Source organism: Papio anubis, chromosome 4, assembly GCF_008728515.1.
Source record: "Papio anubis isolate 15944 chromosome 4, Panubis1.0, whole genome shotgun sequence".
Classification (NCBI taxonomy): Eukaryota; Metazoa; Chordata; class Mammalia; order Primates; family Cercopithecidae; genus Papio; species Papio anubis.
The window spans coordinates 46,081,783-46,096,376 of NC_044979.1; positions in this window are offsets into that span (position 1 = coordinate 46,081,783).

Here is a 14,594-nt window from a genome sequence, read left to right on the forward strand (position 1 = left end):
GAGATCACTTGGACTCAGGAAGGGGAACATCACACAGCGGGGCCTATGATGGGGAGTGGGGAGGGGGGAGGGATTACATTGAGAGTTATACCTGATGTAAATGACGAGTTGATGGGTGCAGCACAGCAACATGGCACAAGTATACATATGTAACAAACCTGCACGTTATACACATGTACCCTACAACTTAAAGTATAATAATAATAAATAAATTTAAAAAAAAAAAAAAAAAAAAGGATACCAGTTCTCCTGAAACTATTCCAAAAAAATTGAAAGAGACAGAATTCTTTCTAAATCATTCTGTGAAGCCAGCATAACTCTGATAACAAAACCAGATAAAGACACAAATGAAAAAACCATGGGCCAATAACATAGACAGAAAAATCCTCAACAGAATACTAGGAAACCAAATCTACCAACATTGGGGTACAAGTTTCTCTTTGATATACTTATTTCCTGCCCCTTGGGTAAATATTCAGCAGTGGGATTGCAGGATTGTACAGCAGTTCTATTTTTAGTTTTCGAGCAATCTCCATCCTATAGGCTGTCTTTTAACTCCGTTGATTGATTCTTTTGCTGTGCAAAAGCTTTTTAGTATTATATAATCCCATTTATTTTTGCTTTCGGTTGGCTGTGTCTTTGAGGTCTTATTCATAAAATCTTTTCTCAGACCACAAAGATACGGAATCATCCTAAGTGCCCATCAATGAATGAATGCATAAAGAAAATGTGGTATATGTACACAATGAAATACTATTCAGCCACAAAAAATAATGAGATCCTGTCATTTGCAGCAACATGGATAAAACTGGAGGACATTGTGTTAAGTGAAATAAGCCAGGCACAGAAAGTTAAACACTACATGTCCTCCATTCATTTGTGGGAAATGAAAAAGAAAACCACCTTGATCTCATAGAAGTAAAAAGTAGAACAGAGTATAATAGAGGATAGGAAAGGTAGAGGAAAATAAGGGATGGAGAGAGATTTGTTAAAGGATACAAAATTATAACTAGATAAGAGGAACAAATTCTAGTGTTCTATACCACTGTAGGATGACTATTGTTAACCATAATGTATTGTATAGTTTCAAACAGCTAGAAGGAGGATATTGAATATTCTCACCACCAAGAAATGATAAATGTTTGAGATGGATATGCTAATTGCTCTGATCACTACACATTATATATATCGAAACATTACTATGTACCCCCATAAATATGTACAACTATTGTGTGAATTAAAAAAATTAAATTAAATTAAAGTTCATCTTTTCTTCCAGAGATTAATCCATTAGTAATGGGAAGGCACAATTACCGAGGCTCAAGGGTTTTCAGGACTAATAGGAAACATAGGGCCAAGAGAACCAACTATAGGACAATAAAAGACCCAAGATTATGAAGCAGGAAAGACTTGGATTTTGAGTTCAAAAAGAAGGTAGAAGTTATATCTTTAGGATTATCTTCACAGTGGAGAGCAGAAAAACATGCAAAGTGCTGGAATTAAAAAAATAAAAACTGTCTGATGTGAGTAGGTTGAAGGTTAAAAAAAAACAACAACTGTCAATCAATAATTTTATACCCAGCAAAGTTTGAGAGATCATAGATCATAGATCTGCCTAACAAGAAATACTAAAGAAACACTAAAGAAAGTCTTCATACCGAGAGGAAATAACATAGGATGGTCACTTGAATCCACAGAATGAAATGAAATGGTAAATATGTGGATAAGTATAAAAAATGTATACATATTCTAATTTCTTCTTTTAATTGCTTTAAGAGACATAAGATTATATAAAGCAGTAATTACAATCCTATATTGTTGGGTTTATATTATAAATTGTTATAATATGACAATAACAGCACAAAGCTATATTAGAGCAAAGTTATATTTTACTGTAATTAAGTCTGTATTAACCTGATATAGACATTTATAAATTATGAGGTACATAGTAATCCTTAGCAGAATTGCCAAGAAAATAACTCAAGCATACTTAAGAATTTGCAAGAGGAAATAAAAGTATACACTAAAGTATTTTTTCACACCAAAGAAGGCCATAGAAGAGGAATAGATAGAAAAATACATGACATATCTAAAAAACAAACAACAAAATGGCAGTCGCATATCCAATGAAATAAATAATTACAGTAAGTGTGTTAACAGTCTAATTGAAAGGCAGAGATTTTCAGACCAGATTTAAATAGCAGTATTCAACTATATGCTATCAGAAGAGACAATACAGAATCCAAGACACAACTGGATGCAAATAAAAGGATACTAATGTAGTTGGAGTGGCTATATTAATATAAGATAAAATGTCACTATTAGAAATAAAAAGGAACATTTAATAATGAGTCAATTTTATTAAAATAAAACAAATTTTAACTTATAATCACCAAAGAGCCTCATATCAGAAGAAGTTAAAACAAAATTTAAAGGTAAAAGAGACTATTTAAAACTATAATTAGAAACTTCAATACTTCACTTTTAATACTAGTTAGAACTAACAGACATAAAATCAAAAACGATATAGAAGAATTGAACAACACTAAGTCCATTGAACCTAACTGGTATATAATATGGTAAGATGCATATAACTACCTACATTCCACCCAATAGAGAAATGAATGTTTATCTCAAGTATACATGGAACATTCTCCAGGATAGACCATATGGCAAGCCATAAAACAATCATTCAAAGTATGTTATTTGACCACAATGGAATTTAATGAACAATTAATACAGATAAATTTGAGAAATCTGTAAATATTTAAAAATTAAATAACACATAAGGACTAAGAAGTTATGAATAACCCATAAGGACTAAGAAGAAATCACAAGGTAAATTAGAAATTTTTTTGGCCTGAATGAAAACAAAAACACAACATTACAAAAGATATAAGTTGCAGCTAATGCAGTGCTCAAAATATATAGCTTTAGAAAAAAATATTTGAAAAAAGAGAATCTTGAATCAATAACCTAAGCTTCACCTTAAGAAAAACAGAGCAAATTCAACTGAAACAAACAGAAGAAATAAAAATGACTAAGGAAAAGTCCCCAACTCGTTCTAAGAGGTTATTTATATTTTGATACTAAAGCCAGATAAAGACTTCACTAGTAAAGAGAAAACAGACCAAAATAAACATGGACACAAAAATCCAGAAAAAATATTAGAAATTGAATCCAGCAACATATGAAAAGAATTATATACCATGAACAAGTGGGATTTATCCCAGGAATGCACACTTGGTTAACAAATGAGAATCAATTAATGCATATTCATAGATTAGATCCAAAAATGACATGATTATCTCAGATTTTTTTAGAAAAACTGTTTAACAAAGTCTAACATCAATTCATGATTAAAAACAAACTACAACTAGATGTATACTTCTCAGCCTCATAAAGGGAGTCTACAAAATGTTTTTGTCGTCTCCTATTTACCCCACTGGGGAGGGAGGCATTCTTGTCTTAGGATTCTAGGGATAATCAGACACACAATAACTGACACTGGACAGATGAGATCAACAGCAGTCACATATACTCACAGCTTAGGGGAGCAGGACACCACATGCCATGTGGGGCCACTTGGGGGTTGCATTGGGAAATTGAACATCAGGGGACTATGTGAGGCAGGCTTTGTAATATCAAGAGTGTCAGCTGACCCCCATCGGTGGGAGTTCTGTGGTGTCTATGGGAGGATGTGATTGGCTTGTTTGAATAATTCCATGGGCTGGCAGGGAACTGAAACCCACTACTCAGAGATAAGCAGGAACTGCACCTGATCTGTTTGACAAAGGGAATTAACTATGTGATCTTAGCCATGGGAACAGAGCAGAGTGGGGAACTTGCTGTTAGGCCATTTGAGGACCTTCCGAGTTTACCAAACGTCAAGGCAGCATGTAATTCTGAGCCTTAATTTTAGGCTTTATACTACACAACAAACGGTAGACAAGAAACTCATACAGCTAACATAATACTGGTGAAAGAATAGAAGCTTTGTTCCTGAAACTGGGAAAGAGGCAAAGATGTCCACTCTTGCCACTTCTATCAACATTGTACCAGAAGTTTAGCCATCACAATAAGGCAAGAAGAGAAATTAGTTATGTAGATTAGAAAGGAAGACATAAAACTGTTTTATTTGCAGATAACATGTAGAAAATCCTAAAGAATCTAAAAAAAGCTACTAAAACTAATAAATAGGGTTAGCAAGCTTTAAGGACATAATATGAATACATAAAAATCAATTGTATTTTTATATACTAGCAATTAACAATCTGAAAACAAAATTAAGATAATTTCCCTCATAATAGCATTGCTAAAAGGAACTAAAGAAGACCTCAATAAATGGAAAGACATAACTTGTTCATAGACTGAAAGACTCAATATCATTAAGATGGTAATTCTTCCCAAACTTATCTAGAGTCAATGTCATCCTGAGTAAAATCTCAGCAAGGTTTTTATAGAAATGAATATATCAATCCTAAACTCCATATGAAAATACAAATAACCTAGAATAGCCAAAACAATTTTGAAGAACAAAAGTGGAGACCTTCCACTTTTTTATTTTTAAACTTACCATAAAGCTACAGTAATCAAAACAGTAAAGTATTGGCATAAGAATAGACATACAGATCAATATAACAGAAGAGAGACTCTAGAAATAAATCTTTACATTTATGGTGAACTGAGTTTTGACAATGATTTTGTCAAGCAATTCAATGGAGAAAAGAAAAATCTTTTATGCAAATGATTCTAAGACAATTGGCTATCCACATGCAAAAAAAAAAAAAAATTAGACTGTTATTTCACACTATAAAGAAAAAAAAATCAAAAATGGATTATAGACCTAAATGTCAGAGCTAAAACTATAAGACTTCTAGAAAACATGAAAAAATCTCTGCATTTTTCTTTTCTAACATTGGGTTAGAAAAGATTTCTTAAATATGACACCACAAGTGTGTTCAATTTAAATAAAAAGTTGGTAAATTAGATTTTCAAAATTAAAAACATTTGCTCCTTAAAAAGCATCATCAAGGAAACAGAATAAGCCATAGACTAAGAAAAAAAATTTGCAAATCCTCTATTTGATAAAGAGATTTTTTATATCCAGAATATGTAAATAACTCTTAAAACTCAATCATAAGAACACAAGTAACCCAATTTAAAAAATGGGCAATGGGCTTGATCAGACATTTCACTGTAAACATATATGAATGGCTAATAAGCATATGAAAAGATGCTCAATATCATTAGTCATTAGAGAAATGCAAATTAAAATCACAGTGAGATATCATTCCACACCCATCAAAATGGGCATAAAGAAAAAGACAATACTAAATGTTAGTAACTCTGAAGCATGTGAAGTTTCTGGAACCTTCATGCATTGGTCATGAGAGTGTAAAATGGTACAGTCACTCTGGGAAACATTTTGGCAATTACTTCAAAGTTAAACATTAACTTATTATTAAGAAGTTAATATTATATTATCATAGTTAACTTACTATTAACTAGCAATTTCACTCCTAGAGACCTGACAAAGAAAATGAAAACATGTCCATATAAAGACCTGTACATGAGTATTCATAGTAGCCAAAATTGGAAACAATTCAAATATCTATCAGCTAGTGAATGGATAACAAAGATACAGAATATTTTCATCACAACAAGGATTCCTGTGTTGTCCTTTTATAACCACACTCAACTCTACCCCACTTCACCTACCACCTCCTACTCTCAACCCATGGCAACCACTAATCAGCTCTGTTTTTAATAATTTTGTCATTTCAGAAATCTTGTATGATGGAGTCATATAGTTTTCAGTCTTTCAGGATTGACTTTTTTTTCCCCACTCAGCATAATTCCCTGGAGGCTCATCCAAATTGTTGCCTGCATAATTATCCACTTTGTTTTATTACTGAGTAGCAATCCATGGTGTGATGGTTAATATTAAGTGTCAATTTGATTGGATTGAAGGATGCAAAGTATTGTTCCTGGGTATGTCTGTGAGGGTGTTGCCAAAGGAGATTAACATTTGAGTCAGTGGACTGGGAGAGGCCCACCCACCCTCAATGTGCGTGGGCACCATCTGATCGACTGCTAGAATAAAGCAGACTTGCCGAGTCTTCTGGCCTTCATTCACTACTGGATGCTTCCTGCCCTCGAACATGCCCCTAACTCCAAGTTCTTCAGCTTTCGGACTTTTGGACTTAAACCAGTGGTTTGCCAAGGTCTCTTAGGCCTTTGGCCACAGACTGAAGGCTGCACTGTTGGCTTCCCTATTTTTGAGGTTTTGGGCTTCCTTGCTCCCCAACTTGCAGACGGCCTGTTGTGGGACTTTACCTTGTGATTGTGTGAGTCAATTCTCCTTAATAATAAACTTCCTTTCATATACATACATCCATTAGTTCTGCCCCTCTAGAGAACCCTAATACACATGGTACATACCACACATACCGATTTGTTAACCATGAACCCAGTGAAGAACATTTAGGTTGTTTCCAGTCTTTGGCAGTTACAAATAAAGCTTCTATGAACATTTGCGTATCTTATGTGAACCTAAGTTGTCATTTCTCTGGGATAAATGCCCAAGAGTACAACTGCTGGATTGTATGGTAGCTACATGTTTACTTGAAGAAATTGCCAAACTGTTTTCCAGAGTGGCTGGGAATTATCTTTTAAAAAGTAGTTCTGTATATTGTTAACCATGACCAGACAAAAAATAAAAAGAAACACATCTTTATTCAAGGTCTTTTATAGGAATAAGAAACTGGAAGTCTATTCAGACTCCCTTATCATAGTTTAATTGTGAGAAAAGGTGATAGTACATTATGGTCAAAGCATCTTTGAAAAAAGCAATTTATTACTAAAAGCAACTTAAAATTTCGCAGATAATTTCAATGTTGACCTAGCAGCTTAACAACAGTAGTACTTCCGTGGTGCATTGATGCAATATTTGGCATTAAGCAGAGTCTGAATGTTTTACTCAACATTTTGGGATGAAAATACAGGAAACATATGCCATATATCCATATATATATATATATACACACACATAATATGTGTGTGTGTGTATATATATATGCACACACCTACTTATCTTGGTTTATTTTTATTCAAGAACAAGCCTCAGAAATACAGAGACATTTTTTCTTCCCCAAACAAAATAAACCCAGTCCTTCAAGGTTGAAAAATAAATATTTCAGAGGATTTTTGCATAATTTAGAAGGTTCCAAACCTTGAGACATAATATGTCCATTATGAAATCATTACTACACATTTTTTGGAGGGGGCTACTCTGTTCTCTTGAAATCTGAAGTCAACAGAAGTTCTGTGCAAAAGACATTCACGTTCTGCCTGTGCAGGGCACCATTCCCAACCTTAAAGCTTTTCAGTTCCTTACCTATGTATGCATATGCATCCTAAACCAGATTTAAAAGTCATCACAAGAATCTACCTGCATACGCACTATGTAGGATTTTCTTTCTATATTTACTAGTCACCTGGGTTTCTGCCCATTCCAGTTTAGCATTTCGTGCTACCCTCTATACAACTCTACTCAGCCACATCTGAATACCTGTCTATAGGGAAATCATAGATTCAAAGGCTTTCAGTGCAGGACAAATCACTGGAAATCCTACTTACAATCATGAGTGTCTGCTGGTTCATTTTATACAAACGAAAGTCACTTTTCATCTTTGATGACATTTCACTGTTGCCAGGTTGGAGCTGCTACGTCTCTTTGTTCCTGTCACTCTTATTAACATTCATGTAGCCATTAATAATGACTTTTTGTCTCTTGTTAGCATAATACTGGCTTACTTGAAGGAGTTATAACCTTTCCCGATATTCAACAACTATAACACATATTTATATTCAACTATAACACGTATTCATTGAGTGTCTACTGTTTTCATTGTGATATTCTACTATTTCACTGGATATTCTGTGGCGATGGAGATATAGTTCCCTCCCCAATGGTGAAAACAGATATTAAGCAGATCATCACACAGTCATTAAGTAACATGGTAATTACTTAATTAACATGTTAGAAAGCATAAGAAAAAAGTGTGTGTGAGAGAGAGAGAGAAAGAGACAGTGTGTGTGGGGTGTGTGTATGTGTATATGTATGTATGCAGGTATGGGGAAATGTATGCATAAAGGGACTCAGTATAACCTGGCAAAAAATTGCAGGCAAGAAAAAGATGTTCAAGCTGAGATCTGAAAATGATTTGGAATTGGTTCAACGGAAGAAGTGTCACTAGATGAGAATAATTTTGGCATAGTTAAGAGCACACTGAATGTCACTGTGGCTGGAACTCAGAGTTAAGCAAAAGAGGAGAGCTGGGGAGGTAGGCAGGAGTGAGACTGCGCCAGGTCTAATAGGCTCTGAATGTTATTCAAGTTGCATTTGAAGAATTTTTAAGCAGGGTTTAACCTAGTCATAATCAGATTTGCATTTTTAAAGGATCACTCTTGAAGAATGAAATAAGTAATCATTTTGGCTTAGATTGGAGGAGAACATGGAGGGAGTCCAGTTAGAAGCTTTTTATAGAAGTTCAGGAGAGAAATGGTGGATTTCTTGTATTATTGTGTTGGGACCAAATAATAAGAAAAACACCTTAGAGGTAAAGCTAAGAAGACGTGGTTTCCAGGCAGAGCAACTGAGTAAATAGGGCATATTTAAGGAATATGAATTCAGTTTGGGACATACTGAGTAGATACCTAGAATGTAAGTTCTCCAAGGACACTTTTTGCCTGTTTTGTTCACTGCTGCATCCTAGGGTCTTAGGAGATAATCAAGTAGAGATGTTGAATAAGCAGTGAAATTACATGGATTCATAGTTCAGAGGAGAGGTTTGGGCTTGAATTAAAAATGTAGAAGTCGGCCGGGCGCGGTGGCTCAAGCCTGTAATCCCAGCACTTTGGGAGGCCGAGACGGGCGGATCACGAGGTCAGGAGATCGAGACCATCCTGGCTAACACGGTGAAACCCCATCTCTACTAAAAAATACAAAAAACTAGCCGGGCGAGGTGGCGGGCGCCTGTAGTCCCAGCTACTCGGGAGGCTGAGGCAGGAGAATGGCGTAAACCCGGGAGGCGGAGCTTGCAGTGAACTGAGATCCGGCCACTGCACTCCAGCCTGGGCGACAGAGCGAGACTCCGTCTCCAAAAAAAAAAAATGTAGAAGTCAGCTGTATACAGATGCTATCAGAAGTTGGGACAATGACTAGCTCCTCATGAGGCTGGGGAGTGGGAAAAGACAAGATCCACCTCAGTTGTTAACAACTCTCTGTAACACCAAATGTGATGGCCAAATCACTTAATCATCATTCTCACCATTCTGTGGGAAACCCAGTGTAGTGCATGCTCTGAAAGGGTCTTGAAGGTGTTCAGGTCCCAGCATTTCCATTGCAGCATTCGTTTTGGATCTGTGCTATTGGAATACTAAGCCTCTCATCCATACGGTATCATTTCTCTCTCCCAACTCTTTTATTCAAGAGAAATGGGTGGAAAGAAATTAGGAAAATTGGTTACAGCCTAAAATGCAACATGATGCTGAAATGTCAATGGAAGATACAGATTTAATGCTTTACCCTTTCCAGCTATCATATAAAGATCCAAGTTGGACAAATAGGATACATTTTTAGTCAGGAAGGCAGTTTTTTATGACTCTACTACTTTCTCTACCTCTTATTCCTTCTTTCAGTCCTTCTGGAAGAAGTTCTCCTATTTCTCACTTTTCTGAATGCACCCAGAGCAGAAAGAGATTTGTCAACCTCCTGTATACACTTCTCAGTGAACTAAATTTATTGTGAAAAAAGAACACATTGCCTTTACATATTGTGTTATCCTTTTTACATAAACCTGGGTGTCACCAGAATCTTTGATATATTACTATATCTAATGAGTTTTGAATCTATATATTTCACACTTAATTTCTCCTTAATAAAATGAGATCCTTTCATAGTATGACAGTTACTAAAAGTACAAATACACTGATGAAACCAAATCGTCTATCTTTATAAGAATTAATTCCAAAACGTAACATCCTTATCCTATCCATGTCTCAATTTCTCCTTCTAAAAAAATTTGCTTATTATAATGTAAACTGTCCTAAGTGGCCAATACAAATTGTCACCAAAACTGAGTAATCAGGAGTCACTGAGAGTTAAGTTTAAAACAAAACAAAACCCATAGGTCCCTCTGTTTTGTGTGTCTACAATAAAGATTATTTCTCTCATAATTAAGCAAAAGCCTTTTCAAAAGATGGAAATCACAGATACATTCTGCTTAAGATCTTTTTCTCTGTACGTGACCCCCAAAACTCTAATTAATGAAGTTCATTGAATAAATATGACTATGATTATAACTCATTTTATATCATTAGTTGAATTGATTTTAAATTTTATCTACATACAATTAACATACTTGTTACGTGACTTTTATAAAGAACTGTTAACCCAATGAAAACATTGTTAACCCAGTGAAATGTACCAAGATCACTCTATAAAATGGGAATAATGATGCCTGCCTCATAAGACTGTGGTGAGAAATAAATGAATTAATGTTTGGAATGCTGTCAGAATAGTCTCTGGCACAAAGCAAGCCAAATTCATTTTGGCGGCTGCTGCTGTTGTTGCTGCTTTTGCTGCTGACAAACATAATTCCTGCTTATCTGCATTAGTGATGATCAGAGTGGGGATCACGGTTATATTGGAATTACAATCATTATTGTTTTTAAAATATCATACATGGGCTACTCAGCAGGAATTCTGTATAAATCAAGAAATTTCTAAAGCACTAGAAGAGCCACTATTCAAAAGACTTTTTAAAGCACATAATCAATTTTTCAGGAAAGCCAAAGATTCCCATAAAAAAGCACATTTCCCTTCTGCTATCCCACTCTGCTAGCAGGTGTTCCAGTTTGCCTCTGTGACAACCTGCTTGAGAATTGGTTCCAGCCTAGACTGGAAGGAAGTATGCTACAAGAGCTGAGATGGCAAGAGACCTTAGCTGATAAACCTTCACAATCTGAAAATCATTTATTTACTTTTCTTATTATCAGCCACTCTTACCTTTCCTGACATGGCCACATGCTGCTTCTCCAGCTCCTTTCTCACGCTTATGATCCTCCATGCCTACTCAGATCTGTCCTCCTGACCCTTAGCCAATGTTTGTCCTGATTCTTCTCAGCAGTTCCCAGAACATCAGATGTGGCTCACCACTGGGATATATCTCAGGACCACTCTGGTCTCCTCTCGATTCCACACTCTTCACTTAAACCCTATGACAACTTGTTTGGGCCTGGCTTCCTGTCTCTCTGCAGGCCTGAAGCTGGCTGTTACCCTAGCATGACAGACAGTTAAGGAAACTGCTATGGACTCACAGGTCTCCATGTGTCTGGGAAGAGTTATGAATCCTTCTGAACTCCTTTCTTACCTTTTGTTCTGTACCTTCTTCCTCCTACCTGAACATTTTATAAGAAATCCAAGGAATGATAAATATGTTCGTGAGAAGATAGTTGTAAGTCATTGTTTCAAAGCTGTGTTCTCCCCTACTCCTCTGCCACCTTCCCCCACCACCCATTATACAACCTTCAGCAAAAAAGTTGGGTTAGTTTCCTTCTGGGCTCCTGTGATAAGGTTGGGAGGGACCCATGTGTGGCCAGAGTGAACTAAACAAGCTTTTGCACCTGGGTTTTTCAGAAAAAAATCAAGAAGAAAATCTAGCTTGTGTGGCAAAGTCCCCCGTATGCATGCTAGTGCAACCACTTAAGAACATAGAAATATATAGATTGAAAGCTCATTAGCCAGGTTCTATGCCTCAGTACAGACACAAACCAGGACAAGTTAGAGCCATAGTCCCATGAGAGCTCTGTTCACTCCAAGGGCATAAGCCAAATTAAGGATTACCTATGCTTCTGAATCCAAATAGGCCTATAGCTGTTGACCTTAAGGAGCAAGTGGAGGCCTTTTCCATTCTTCCATTGCCCTCTACCCTGCACAATTGCTGGAGCCCACTCAACTGGAGAGAACCTACCACAAATGTTCTAAAGTCTAAGAAACATTGGAACACCACACAGCAAAAAAGAATGATTGACTGATACACATAACAACACGAACAAATCCCCAAATAATTATGCAGAGTGGAAGAAGCCAGATGAAATTAGAGTACATACTGTATGACTCTACTTATATAAAATTCTAGAAAATGTGAACTAATCTATAGTAACAGAAAGCATATCAGTGGTTGCATGACTATGGGGAGGGGCTCACAAAAAGAAAAAGGAGGGAAGGATTACAAAATAGCATGAAGAAACTTTTTTGTGGTGATGTGTATGTTTATTTTCTTGCCTTTGGTGCTGGTTTCACAGGTGTGCATGTGTCAAAACTCATTCAATAGCTCATTTTAAATATGTGCTATTTGTTTAGGTTATATTGCAATAGAGCTATTTAAAGGTATGCTCCCAGGCTGGGCACGGTGGCTCACTCCTGTAATCGCAGCACTTGGGGAGGCCAAGGCAGGCAGATCACGAGGTCAGGAGATCAAGACTATCCTGGCCAACATGGTGAAACTCCATCTCTACTAAAAAATACAAAAAACTAGCTGGGCGAGGTGGCGGGCGCCTGTAGTCCCAGCTACTCTGGAGGCTGAGGCAGAAGAATGGCATGAACTCGGGAGGTAGAGCTTGCAGTGAGCCGAGATTGTGCCACAGCACCCCAGCCAGGGTGACAGAGCCGGACTCTGTCTCAAAAACAAACAAACAAAAAAACTTCTTAATATAGTATATATGATTAAATTTTCTGACATTAAACCAACTCTGCATTCCCTTACTTTGTCAGGATTTATTATTTTCTTGACTTGGTATTGGATTCTGCTTGCTAATTATTTTGCTCTTTTTGCATTCTAGATATTTTTTTACTTTTAACTTTCCTTTCTTTAAATAGTTGCCTATATTCAATGTTGGAAAGTTCCATTATCTGAATTCTATGTGTTCGAAATCTAATGTTGGTTGTGGTTGCTGACTTTCAGTCATCGTGGTTTGTTTTCTTGTGTTTGGTAACTTTTCAATTAGGAATTTGTATTTGTTTTAATCTAATGTGTGAGAATCCTAGGAGTTCAGGTAGGTGCTGCTTCTCCATGACCTATGTTTGCTTATGCCAGGCACCAGGAAATACTACCCACCTGAACTACTTTACTTTCTCCAGTTTGGGATTTTCCTGGCTCAGTCGACAGTATCAACGTAAACTCCACAATCACAAGTGATTGGATAAGATTTAAAATTCTCTGGAGACACATATTGTTATTTTTATTGTTGTTGTTGTTTTCCACCCAGTGCAGCAACCCAGACGATCTCCTCTTAGCTGCCTTTTGCTGCTTTGTCAGATTTTTTTCTAACTCATTATTTCATTGAAGTCATAGTTCCATCAACAGGCCCTGACATTATATTTGCATCCCAGGCTCTATTTCCTTGTCTTGGATAGGCACAAGGCCTGCCCTTTAATTTTCTTAGTGAGTATAAAACCCAAAGCTCTCGATTCTAGGTATCAGCATCTGCCCTAGGGTAGGCCAGGCTTCTATGTTCACTTGCAGCCCTGACTTCAGCCCAGTTTTAAATTTTGGCTCTTAGGAATTTACTTTCTTGCAAACGCAGCCATTTTTAAAAATATATTTGTTGTTCAGGATCTATGCGTGTTTCAGCAGGATGGCTTTTCAGAGTATTGGATCCATAATACCACAGTGAGAAGTAGATCCTCACTGTCCTAAGCATGAGACCTTTCTCTTCATTAAATTGGACTTCTGTGTAACACATAATCTGGTCAGAAAGCAATCAGTAGATGAGTGGAAAACTTATTCACATTTCTTAGCCCATGCCCTTGGGCTTTTTAAGGCCCTAAAGAAATTTATACATACTCTTTCCGGGATTTTCCAGACTGCTGTTGATTGGGGCCAGTGTGGACGGCAGACAAAAATATCAAATGTTGATAATGCTCTATCATGTTACCAGGAACAAAGAGATGTGAATTTCTTACTTCTATGATTCTTCCCAGTAGGCTCCAAATGAAGACCTCTTGCTCAGATAGCCACTGTCATTAGGATTTGCATGCTTTATTAACTACTCATTCACTGCATCATGACCAGTGGCCACAATCACTACACCACTGAAATGACGAACTCTGTCCCATAGGACCACCGAAGTCCAACCAGCTTTCCCACAGCAAACCGTGGCCTCTGCTTTAGCACCAGGACCACTTCAATGCACTCTGAAATATCCCCATGAGGCTGAATCAGATAAATCAAGTCAAGCTAAATAGTTCTAATCAACCTGTCACAGGGCATGCAGATGTGTGAGAAGCAACTTAACTGGTTCAAATGTCAATCAAGGTTTGCATTTTCTAACAGCAGTAAAAAAAAAAAAAAAAAAAAAAAAAAGAAAAGAAAGAAAAAAATTCCAAGCCAGAAAGACAACCAAGACCAGCCCCGGTGTTTGGAATGGTGCTCACTGGGTACTACTACAAGAGCCACATCTGTTCTTAGTTACTAAATCCTGATTTTTTTTTAAGCTATTCCCAATTAGCTTTCCTTCTGTGTTTC